Here is a 13,160-nt window from a genome sequence, read left to right on the forward strand (position 1 = left end):
GGGGGGTGGGGGGCGGCTCTGCCCCTCAGCAGGCCACTGGGCCTGCTCTGTGGATGGTCACAGTTCTGTCTACCTTGCTGCGCAGGGGGAGGGGGCGGCTCTGCCTCTCAGCAGGCCGCTGCTCCTCTTCTGCCGGTGGGTAATATGTGAGCTTTGTAATTTAATTCTACATGATTTTTTTAATACTTCAAAGTTCCAAAGGAGGCAATTTTTCTTAGGTCATAAATAGTTGTTTATGTCATTATGATCTCAAACTTTCTAGTACCATTCAAGATCTACTTTTTAAAATATTAATACTTCTGTTTTATGTTTGTTACAACTTCAAGATATCTTTTTCTTTTTTCTCCTAAAAATCTCACTTTCTCCATGAATTGACACTAGTAAAGATGGAATATGGAGAAACTGGATGAAGACTACTTTTGAAAAATTATAGTCATAGATGGGCAATCTAATACCTATCTTTGAAAATGTATTGAAAGCAATTTAATGCTACTTTTATTATTTTTTTTTGTTGCTAGGGTTGAACCCAGGACCTTGTGTGTGCTAGGTAAGTGCTCTACCACTGAGCTACACCTTCAGCCATATTAATTGTTATTTAATTACACTTTTAAGTTTGGGGTAATTGTAAGTCCACATGCAGTTATAAGAAATAATACACACACACACACACACACACACACACACACATTATATACCCTGTACAAGTTGCCCATCCATGGTAACATTCAGGATATTAACATTGATACAATTTAGATCTTATTTAGCTTTCCCTATTTTTTTAAACTTATTTGTATGTCTCTAGTTAATTCTCTGCAGTTTGTATGACATGTGTAGCTTCTTGTAGCTGCTACAGTTAGTATGAACATTTCTATCATAAGGATTCCTTATATTGCCATTTTATAACCATATTAACCTACCCTCTGACTTTCCCACCCCCATCCCTAACTCTTGGAAAATACTAATCTGTTTTCTGTTGTTGTTTTTTGTCTAATAATGTGTAAATGCAATATCTAACCTTCTGGGATTGACTTTTTTCACTTGAGTATAATTCACTGAGATTCATTCAAGTCGTTGCATCTATCAATAGTTCATTTCTTTTTGTTGTTGAATAGTATTCCACTAAAATCTATTTTGATTTTGTTTATATATACATGCAAAATGTGATGAGATGATGTAAAATGTCAGTGTTTAATTGTTGAAATTAGCCAATTAATAAAATGTCAAATGTTTTGTTATTTTAGTTATTCAGACTGGATTTATCTATACCTTTACATACTAAGATCAGATGAATTATTTACCTGTATACTGAAAATATATTTCCAGCTTTGAGGAGGGGTCATTTTATTGCCTAACTCTTTCTGATAAAAACTGCAGGTTTGGAGATGCAAGACCATTCTTTGTTCTAATTCCTGCAGATTTGCTCTTTCAGTCCCCCTACCCCCCTTATACAGCCTGCAATAACTAACTCTCTTCATATAGCCTGTTGTTACCCAAGTAAATCTCCTTACTCTTGTGCTTATGCTTGCTTCTTCGACTGAGTAATTGTCTTCTTTAAATTCTGGATAGTTGAAATACTTCTCTCTTCCTTCCTTCTAAATGCACTTTCCCTTGTTGTGCCATGAAGGAAGGCACAGAGCACTGAGTAAGTATTTGGCTCCTCTGAGAGGCCAGGGAAAGCTTCTCTAAGGAGGGTACATTGAAGCAAGTAATCTGAAGAGTGAATAGGAATTAACTGACAGAAGAGAAAGAGGAAAGAACATTTTAAACAGGAATGGACGTGTACAAGACCCCATGGCTGTAAGGAGCAAGGCAAGCAGGAGGAATTGGATTTTGATACTTTTTAATAGTGAATCTCCTGAATGTTCTCCAGAATATGTGAAATTTTAGTCTTGATATGCATTTTTTAGCGAGGAACACAAAAATATATTAAGAGAATTGCCCAAAGTCAAATAACAAGTGAAAGGGAGGATTTGAATGCAAGAAATCTACCTCCAGGGCCCACACTCCTATACACTACCTATGGCAGGCAGACAGAGGTCTATAGGTTTATAGGTCTGGAATTCAGAGAAGAGGTCTGGACTAGAGATTAAAAATACCAAAAAGATTATTTTTAATCTGTATCAATGAGGTATGAATAAAGCTATAGTTATGGGAGAGGTATCCTAGGGAGTGAATATAAATTAAGACATGATTTTTACCTTAAGGTGCTTTGGCATTCAATGGCCAAGTGTGGCCAGAAAAGCTGAAAGGAAAATAAGGGTTTCTAGTTTATTTAGGTTAAGGGAAAAGAGTAGATTATGAACAGCATTTGTTTTTCTGTTAAAATATTCAGATAAGATAAGTAACAAACAGCATCTATGGATGACTCCAATAAAAGTGATTTTGGAAGAGTGGTATGGTGGAGCTCAAGAGCATATCAAGACTGAGGAAGAGTAAGAACATTTCAACAATTTAAAAAAATTTATTTTTAGTTGTAGATGGACACAATACCTTTGTTTTATTTATTTATTTTTGTGTGGTGCTGCATTTTGAACCCAGTGCCTTAAGTGTGACAGGCAAGCGCTCTTCCACTGAGCCACAACCCCAGCCTTATTTCAGCAATTTTATAGAGAAGTTTATTTGAAATGGGTAATATCTAGATAGACCTGTGGGCTGCAGCTAGAGAAGATATGAGGCCAAATGGTTTTGGTTTTGTTGTTTTAATGGGAGAAACTTACGTTTGTTTAAAAGCCAGTGTGAGAGATTGAATATATGCAAGAGAAAGAATAATGTTTTTATGTAAGAAAAAAACGGATAAAATTGGGGCTGGGGATGTGGTTCAAGGGTAGTGTGCTCACCTGGCATGTGTGCGGCCCGGGTTCGATCCTCAGCACCACATACAAAGAAAGATGTTATGTCCACCGAAAACTTAAAAAATAAATAGTAAAATTCTCTCTCTCTCTCTCTCTCTCTCTAAAAAAAAAAAATAGGCAGGGGCTTGAACTCAAAAGGAGAAGGGGTATCCCCTCTATTGAGTCAGATGAGAAGTAGGAGGGATCAGAGTCTCTTAGGTACATTGTGTATGATACTGGGAAGATGAATGACTGTCTGACCACTTCAGTTTCCTCTGGCAAATAATGGTGAAATGGAGAGAGGAGTTGTAGTCCTGGAAGTTTGAGGAGTTAGTGGAGAAGGCTTTGTATTTATCCAGGTGGTTTGCTCTTGTGTTTCCAAAAATAATAAGGGCAGTGGGTTTCTTAGTGGACCACAAACACCCCATTCCCAGCACTTGCTCGCCTTGGGGAGATGAGGATTTATAGAACTCAGAGAGTTTGGAACTATGTTGATGCAACTCTTATTTGTGTGTCCATTGCTTCCAAAAATAAGGTTTAGAAATAAATGAGGAACTTAGAAAGTACTATACTATAGAAAATTCTAAGCACATTTTTGTAAAAAGCATTTGCAGTAATTGAAAGTTTTGTTACTGAGAATCTTATGGTACTTAAGATTATGGACATGTTATATTTTATTTTGCCTCTTTTAAAAGATGTGTTTTCTACCCAGAAGACTCCTTAACCAGCTTTTTAAGGACAGGGCCTATATTACTAAGCAAGCTGCTGAGTGTGTGCCCTTAAGCATTCACTAAATAAATGGTGAGAAAAGTATGAAATATTGCAATTCAACTGTTATTGTGGGATATATTTTATTTGTTGAGGGGATTTTTTTTATTAAAACATACTTTTTTTGTAAACCTTTACCAAATAGATTTGAAATAACAGTGATTCCCCCCCTTTTTTTTTTTTTGCTGACTTACTTTCCCTTGCCCATTTAAAATGTATTTATATAATGTAACCAAGTACCAGTTATAAATGTCATTTATTAAATTATGAAAATTATTAAATTATGAAAATTCTATTTGCTTGAACTACATTATCTTGGGATTTTGATACTTTTTATAGTGAATCTCTGAATGTTCTCTAGAATGTGTGAAATTTTAGTCTTGATTTTTGAAGGAAAATTCTTGACAATAATAGTTTTAATTTCAACTCTATTTAGAATTGGCTTAGGAACAACAGAATGTTTACACAACAATGCCTTAAAAATACTAAAAGGTATTTTATTTTCACTGTCTTTATCAAGAATACTGTAGGTAAAAAGATAATGTGTCTCTGTAAATGAAGTAGTTTTCACTATTATAGAAATAAAGGTTTTGTTTAAGCCAGTGGTTCTCAAAAGGAAGTGTTGTGATCAGCTCCTGCTAAGTAGATCTTTGTGTTCCAGTCAGATTTGGCAGTGCCACATCCTTCGTCTGTTATATCTTTGCCCACCTGTGACTATAGGGGGCTTATTCTGGGAGTGGATGAAAAAATGTTCTATTCCATTCTTCTGGACCTAGACTGGAGGACTACAGGAATCTAAGTATTTGCTGAAGCATAATATTCTTGTCTCTTCCTAAGCACCCATCACTTCTTCTTGCCTTCATTGACCTTAATGTTCTCTGTTTTCCTCTCCAAGAACTTGCTTCCTCCAATCCACCATCCTTTAAATATGCCCTTTCCTCTTTTCTGAGCCTGTTGCATTAGTTGAATCTTCTTCCCCACTCCCACACATGCTAACTTTGGGAAAGCTTTCAGCCTTTCTGCATCTAGCATGTCCCAAACATGGGTAGAATACAGAGAGCTCCTTCCCAAGAAGTGCCCACTTTAATCTAAGGAGCTTCAGTCCTGTAAAAAGAGTTACTTGACAAAGATAACTGAAAAATTTCTTTGCATTCCTATGTATACCCTACTTGTGTGGATATATTGCAGTGTGGTCACCAAACTTGGAACACATGGTGTGCCAGAGCATATTTTTAGATTCAGTCTGTTTTCCATAGTGGTTACCATGACTGCATGAGCCAAAACTCCTTCTGAAGTACCTTTACCCTGTTTTATTTAGATCACATAGTTACTGTCATTAAATTTGGAACATTAGTATTTCTTCTATCATTAATACTGACTTTTACAAGTGTGAAGATAATTCACCATGCAGTATCAAAAAGCAGAATGTTTTTATTACTTCCTTAAAGAGCTCATATGATGTAAGAGTTGCTGTTCAAGATGATGAAGAGTGAATAGGATTGAGGACTAAGAAAAGAAACTTAAAGTAAAAAGTTGTCTGGGCCAGGCTCAGTGGTACACACCTGTAATCCCAGCTGCTCTGGAAGCTGGAGCTGGAGGACTGTAAGCTCAAGACCAGCCTTGGCAACTTAGAAAGACCCTGTCCTAAAGTAATTTTTATTTTAAAGGCTAGGGATATAATTCAGTGGTAGAGAACTTTCCCAGGAAGCACAGTCCTGGGCTCAATTCCGAATTCCCCACACACACACACAAAAGAGTTTTTGTCTGATATTTATTATTTCAGATATTATTTTCTATTTTTCAGAAATATAGAATTTCAATCCACAATAAGAAAAGTTAGAAACTTTTGAAGGATTTGGAAAGTGATGTAATTTTACTGCTGCCCAAGTAATGATAACAATAATTTAGTAGCAGCTCCTGGGAATTATTTGTGAAGGTACTAACTGTTGACTGCATAAAATCATAAACAAAAGTTAGGCATTTCTTTTGATTTGTTACTTCATATAGTTCAATAATTAGTTTTAAGTCCTGTCCATGTACATAGATTTTGAGAAATCTGTACTTTACTAAAGTGCTAAACTTTTATGTTAATAATAGGATAAGGCAAATGTCTGTATAGATTTTGCTTACGATCCCAAATACTGTGTCCATTCTTTTAAAAAAGCATGTAGGTGTATAACATTACAAACAAATAATTTTGTTTAGTATTTTTCCCTTAAAAGTTTGAAAATCTCATTTTTTTTTCTAGGTGTGTTGAAGAAAACCTGTATATATTATCTTCTATACGTTTTGACAAAAGTAACCACAAATTTCATGCAAGAAGAATAGAGGGATTTTATTATTTTTATTAAATTTTTTACCCTGATATGATTGTCTTAATTTCTAGATTCGCCTCATAAGGCCTATTTTTAAAAATCAACTATAGTGAATACTACTTTCCTGAGCATATTTTATAAGTGAAGTTTCTTAAAATCACAAAATTTATTTTTTGTCCTATAAGTGATTCAATGGTTCTTTCAAAAAGTGCTTGGGCCGACTAAATTTCACTATTAGCTGATTGAAAAAAATTCTTTTCACTGTGCATGTGTATTTTTTATATTCATAATGCTTTGCAGTAATTTATTTAAGATAAGCCAGTGAAATTGATATGCAATTAATCAGGGAACGTATAGAAGATAATATATAAAGGTTTTCTTCAACACATCTAGAAAAAAAATGAGATTTTCAAACTTTTAAGGGAAAAATACTAAACAAAATTATTTGTTTGTAATGTTATACACCTACATGCTTTTTTAAAAGAATGACACAGTATTTGGGATCGTAAGCTACATTCATTTCTTACTTTGCTCTCCTTAGAATCTTACAGAAGAGATGCATTAAAGATCAACTCCAAAGTGGGGATGTGATTGTGCAAACATCTTACCATTAGGATGTTGAGCACCCTCTTAACTACAAAAGAATAGCTTGTTCTTCAATCCCACATCCAACACTAGACCCAACTCACTCACAGTACACACCACCCCAAAAGAGCAGAATACACATTCTTTTCAAGCATATATGGAACATTCTATAGAATAGACTATTAAGCTATAAAACTGTCCTCAATATGTATAAAATGTATGACAGTAATAAAAAGTATGTTATCTGCCCACCACAGAATACAATTAGGTGTAAGTAACAGAAGGAGATTTGGGAAATGTACAGATATATGAAATTAAATAATAATTCTAAATAATCAATGGGTCAAAGAAACAAGGTATATTAGAAAATACTTTTAAGATAAATTAACTTATAACATATCCCAAAACTTATGGGATGCAACTAAAAAAATGACATAGGGAGATTAATAGCTATACATGCCTGCATTATTTTTTTTTAAATGATCTCAAATTGATAACCTGACCTGCCTTAAAACACCTAGGAAAAGAAGAACATCCAAACAAGCAGAAGGAAGAAAATAATAAAGAATAAAACACATATAAATGATACAGAGAATAAAATCAATAGAGACAAGTCAATGCAAGAAAAAGTTGGTTCTTTGAAAAAATCAACAAAATTGATGATTTTTAGCTAGACTAATGATGAAAAAGGAGACTACTCAAGTTACTAAATCAGCAGCAACAGAAGAGACATTACTATTAACCTTAAAGAAAAATTTTTAAAGGGTTATAAAGAAATACTAGGAATGGTATGCCACTGTGACTTAGACAAAATGGAGGATTCTTAAAGGAGAAAAATTATCAAATGTGACACAAAAAATAGGAAATCTGGACCTATGACAAATAAAGAAATTGAATTATAATACAACATACTCCCCACCATTAACACACACACACACACAAAATCCAAGCCCAGATGTTTTCACTGGTGAATTTATATACAAAATTTAAAGAGGAATTAACACCAAATTTTCACAGATTTTTCCAAAATATAGGAGGGCAAACTTCTAACTCGTTCTAAGAAGCTGGTATTACCCTGATGACAAAATCAAACTAAGAAAACTACAGACCAGTATCCCTTAGGAATATAGATGTAAAAAACCCTTAACAACATAGAGAAAACCAAATTTAGTAATATATAAAATGATTATAAACCAAGACCAAATGGGGTATATCTCAAGAATTAGTCCGAGATCCTATGCCTAATAGGAAAAAGTAGGCCCAAATCTTCATCATGTCAGATTAGGCCCCAACTTTCTTAACAAGACTCCTAAAGCGCAAGAAATAAAATCAAGAATTAATAAATGGGATGGTCTCAAACTAAAAAGTTCTTTTCAGCAAAAGAAACAATCAGTGAAGTGAAGAGAGAGCCTACAGAATGGGAGCAAATTTTTACCATACATATGTCAGATCACTAATATCCAGGTTATGTAAAGAACTCAAAAAACTTAACACCAAACAAAACAAACAACCCTATCAATAAGAGGGCTAAGGAGCTGAACAGACACTAATCAGAAGATGTACACTTGATAAACAAATATATGAAAAAATGTTCAACATCTTTAGTAATTAGAGAAATGCAAATCAAAACTAAGATTTCATCTCACTCCAGTTAGAATGACAGCTATCATGAAGACAGACAACAATAAGTGTTGGCGAGGATGTCAGGGAAAAGGTACACTCATGCACTGCTGGTGGGACTGAAAATTGGTGCAGCCAATATGGAAAGCAGTATGGAGAATCCTTAGAAAACTTGGAATGGAACCATCATTTGACCCAGCTATCCCTCTCCTCAATTTATACTCAAAAGACTTAAAATCAGCATACTATAGTAATGCAGCCACATCAGTGTTCATAGTAGCTCAACTCACAATAGCTAAACTGTGGAAGCCACCTACATGCCCTTCAATAGATGAGTAGATAAAGAAACTATGGTATATATACACAATGGAATATTACTCAGCATTAAAAGAGAACAAAATATGGCATTTGCAGGTAAATGGATGGATTTGGAGAATATCATGCCAAAGTAAGCCAGTCCAAAAAAAACAAAGGCCTAATGTTCTTTCTGATAAGTGGTTGCTGATTCATTTCAGGGAGGGAGGCATGGGAAAAATGGAGGAACTTTGGGCAAAGGGAAGGGGAGGATAGGGTGGGTGCATGGGGGCAGGAAAGATGGTAGAATAAGATGTACATCATTACCCTAGTATATGTATGACTGTACATATGGTGTGATACTACACCATGTACAATCATAGAAATGTAAACTTGTGCTTCAGTTGTTTACAATGAATCAAAATGCATTCTGATATCACATGACATCTTACTAGGCATAGAGAAAGCACTTGACAACATCTAAGTTCCTTTTATCATAAAAACAATGAAAAAACTAGGAGTAGTTTTTTCACCCTGATAAATGGAAATTATAAAAACCTTGTAGTTAACATTGTACTAAGATTAGGAACAAGACACAGTTTTGTTCTGTTTCTCCTTCTGTTCAGCATTGTATTGAAGGTTCTAACCAGGACAGTCAGGCAAGATAAAGAATGAAAGTCACTCATATTAGAAAGGAAAAAAATAAATCTATCTTTATTTGTATAGGACATGATCTTATATATAAAAAAATCTTAAGGAATTCACTGAAAAACAGGTAGTACTAATAATAATGAGTTTGGCAGGGTTGAAAGATATATGGTCAGTATGGAACCAGTTGCATTTATATACACAAACAGTGAATAATCAAATTAAGAAAACAGTTACACTGAGAGTTGCACCAAAAAGAAGAATACTGAGAATAAGTTCAACAAAAGAAGTGCAAGACTTGTACACCAAAACTTTTCTAAAAAACAGAAGAGAAAATGTTTTCAGAGATTAAAGATATAAGTGAATGGGAAGACTTCTCCATGTTCTTTAATTGGGAAATGTAACATTATAAAGATGACAGTACTCCCCAAACTGATCTACTTATTCAGCACAATCTGTATGGAAATCTGTAGAGCCCCTTTTTGCAGAAATTTATAGGCTGATTCTAAAATTCATATGGAAATACAGGGGGCTTATAATAGCTGAAACAGTCTAAAAAGAAAAATATACAGTTCTCATACTGCTCAATTTCATGACTTATAAATAAGGATAGACATATAGATAATAGAATTAAGAGCCCCAAAATAAACCTTTTTATTTATGGTACACTGATTTTCAACACATGCAATTCAATGGGAAAAAAATAATGTCTTCAACCAGTGATCCTGGAACAAATGGAGATTTACATGCAAAGAATTGGCACATGCGTGTAATTCCAGCAACTTGGGAGGCTGAGTCAGGAGGATTGCAAATTTGTGAGCAGCCTCAGCCACTTACCAAGTCTCTAAGTAACTTAGTGAAACCCTGTCTTAAAATAAAAAGGGTTGGGGATGTAGCTCAGTGATAAAGCACCTCTGAGTTCAATCCCTAGTACCCAAAAAGAGAAAGGAAAAAAATAATTAAAAACTGGACAAAGGAATTGGATCAACTTATATATATAAATTGCTTGTGAGCACACGGAAAATATTCAACATCATTAGTCATTAAGGAATAACTATAGTCAAATACTACATAATCAAGAAATGGACAAAAACAAGTATTAGTAAGAATATGTAGAAATTGGAATCCACATGTGTTACTGGCATGGATATAAATGGAAAGCTTCTTTGGAAACGTTTTTTCAAAGTTTAAATATAGAGTTTCCTATGACTTAGCCTATATCTTATACCCATATGGAATATATCTATTCTATGCCTAGATATAAAAAGGTTGTATTTTATGGTACATGAATTATATCACAAGCATGAATACTGAGTTCTTTCCAGGTTTTCTGTTACTGTGCCAGATATTTAGGGTACCATGTGAACTCAAAGGCATGTGAATCCTTGCCCTTCTAGAGCTTCTTGTCTGTGAGGAGTTTAGAATCACAGTTGTGGTAACTACTATAAGGGAAAAATAAAGGGTTCACTGAAACTGTTTACAATATCTGAACCAGAATAGGCCAGGGACAGTTCTCCTAAGGTAATGATTTTGCCTTGATATCTCATTATGGTTTGAATCTTTAAATATCTCCCAGAGGCCCATATGCAAAAGGCTTGCTTGTTTAGTTGTCAATTTGTGGCACTGTTGGGAAGTGGTGGAAACTTTCGAGAGATGGGGCCCAGTGAGGGGAAGTTAGGTCACTGGGGCATGCCCTTCAGGGGAATATTGGAACCCTGATTCCTTCTTCTCTCTTTGCATCCTGGCCACTATGAGGTGAACAGTCTCCTCTGCCATGTGCTCCCACTACCATGATATAGTTCCTCACTACAGGCCCCAAAGCAACTGGTCTGAAAACCTCAGAAACTGTTAACCGAAATAAATCTTTGTTCGTTTAAGTTGATTTTTGTATTTTGTCACAGCAATGGGAAACTGATTAATAACACATTTGAAGGATGCATCCAGGATATCAAGGCATAAAAGGGGAGAAGGAAGGAAACAATACAGAGAAGGGGTCCAACATGTATAAAAACTGTTGGGAAAATGTTGGGTATGTTCATGAAACTGAGAAAAGTCTGGTATGTCTTTGATTCCAAGTGAGAGGCAAGGAGTACAAGATGAAGCAGGTCCAGGTTAGACTACAAGTCCCGATAGACCGTTATGGTGTCTAGGGGGATGGTAAGCTCTAATTTTTGTTTTGAAAACATCACTGTGGTTGTGTTGGTTAGAGAAGAGGCAGGATTGGAAGCTAGGGTGACCAGTTAAAAATATTCAGTGGTCTAGGGAGGGCATGAGATAGCAGTTTGCACCAGGTAGGAGATGAGGAGAAGTGGACATATCTAAGAACTTGGTTTTTTGTACTGGGGATTTAACTCAGGGGCACTTTACCACTGAGCTCCATCCCTAGCCCCTTTTGTTTTATTTTGACACAGGGTCTCACTAAGTGGCTTAGGGCCTCACTCAGTAGCTGAAGCTGATTGATAATTTGTAATCCTCCTGCCTCAGCCTCCCAGGTTGCTGGGGTTACAGGTGTGAGCCACCATGCCCAGCCATCTGAGGACTTTTTTGGAGATAAAATTGACATAATTTTATAAAAATTGTGGAAGTAAAGGAGAACAGGTATAAGGCATGGCTGAAATGTTCTGAAAGTAAATTAGTTGAAGGGCTATTTCTAAAGCAGAGAGTTCCCCTCACTATTCATATTGTTTTAAAAAATTGCGAGTAACATGAATGATCTTTTGTCTTCTGTTGAGAAATACCTCTTTTTTACCAAGGCAGTCACATATAGAATTAAGCAGTATACTGATAACAAACATTTTTGGAAAAATACAAATTTGAGAAAATTAGATTTTTAAATATTTGTCAGATGAAATTTTTTTTTTCTGAGAGTCTCTTTTTCCTAGTCTACAACCTCCGTATCATTATGATGTACTTGGCCCAGTGCTCTAGAGATCATCTGTCATTTAAGTTTCCTCATATTGATGTAAGTAATGAAAACAGACTCTAAAATGATTTTCTGGCATATAACTACCTTCCAATGAGGAATATCTGGAATCAATTCAGTTTTAGTAATTTCTTATTTCCATGGCCAAAGTCCTAAAATGTCAAGTTCTTCAAGTGATGTTTTTATTCTGTAGTTAGGTGGAAGTGATACCATTTTTTTTTAAGTTCTAAAAGCAAATTTGGCAATTGAACACTATGTTGAAATAAACTAATTTTTTTTCAGATGACCCCTAACTAGTCATTGGGCTAGTTAAATCCTAACTAGATTTGGAATGCCAGCACACACGGAACCAACAGACAGATAAAGACTCTGTGCAAAAAAAAAAACCAGAATGTGCACAAGTGGGTTGTAAAATATTTAAGTTATATTGTAGCTGTTATAAGAAGGGTATCTCCCTGATTATTAGTGTTTTTTTGTTAATGTGTCAGTGGCAGACAAACATTATAAATCTACAAATGTCCTTTGTATACAACAAAAACTTGAGGGAAACTTAAATTAGAAAAAATGAAGAGTAATTTAGAAAAAATAATAGTGCCCTGCCTGTGCAACTTTCTCTTTTGGGGCATTTGCACCAACATTTGTTCTCATGAGCCAGCACAAACTAGAAGGAGTCAGGTACTGTTCCTAATTTTCCATGAGAATGCTGAATGAAGTGCCCATCCATTTGAATCGACTTTGTTTTTTTTTTTTTCATATGCCACATTTTTTTTATTGGTTGTTCAAAACATTACAAAGCTCTTGACATATCATATTTCATACATTAGATTCAAGTGGGTTATGAACTCCCATTTTTACCCCAAATACAGATTGCAGAATCACATCGGTTACACATCCACATTTTTACATAATGCCATATTAGTAACTGTTGTATTCTGCTACCTTTCTTATCCTCTACTATCCCCCCTCCCCTCCCCTTCCATCTTCTCTCTCTACCCCATTTACTGTAATTCATTTCTCTCCTTGTTTTTTTTTCCCATTCCCCTCACAACCTCTTATATGTAATTTTGTATAACAATGAGGGTCAGTACAGGCACAATCCAAAGATTAGCTCTACATTATTGATGAGCTATAATTATCTTACGTGTTGTTCCATGTTCTTATTCTCTTATGCATTTT

General features: G+C 35.0%; 1 protein-coding gene across 16 annotated transcripts in view; it reads left to right on the forward strand.

Annotated features, from left to right (window-relative positions):
* The window catches only part of Znf438 (zinc finger protein 438), a 192,600-nt gene that overhangs the window by 127,414 nt on the left and 52,026 nt on the right, over positions 1–13,160 (forward strand). For 11 of the 16 annotated variants that reach the window (XM_048809102.1, XM_048809104.1, XM_048809107.1 and 8 more), the window contains one exon: positions 519–547. The exons of the other annotated variants lie outside the window; for them this stretch is intronic. The gene's annotated coding sequence lies outside the window, so the exon portion shown is untranslated. The remainder of the gene's footprint in view (positions 1–518; positions 548–13,160) is intronic. 16 annotated transcript variants of the gene reach the window in all.

This window comes from Marmota marmota, unplaced genomic scaffold (assembly GCF_001458135.2).
Source record: "Marmota marmota marmota unplaced genomic scaffold, marMar, whole genome shotgun sequence".
Lineage (NCBI taxonomy): Eukaryota > Metazoa > Chordata > Mammalia > Rodentia > Sciuridae > Marmota > Marmota marmota.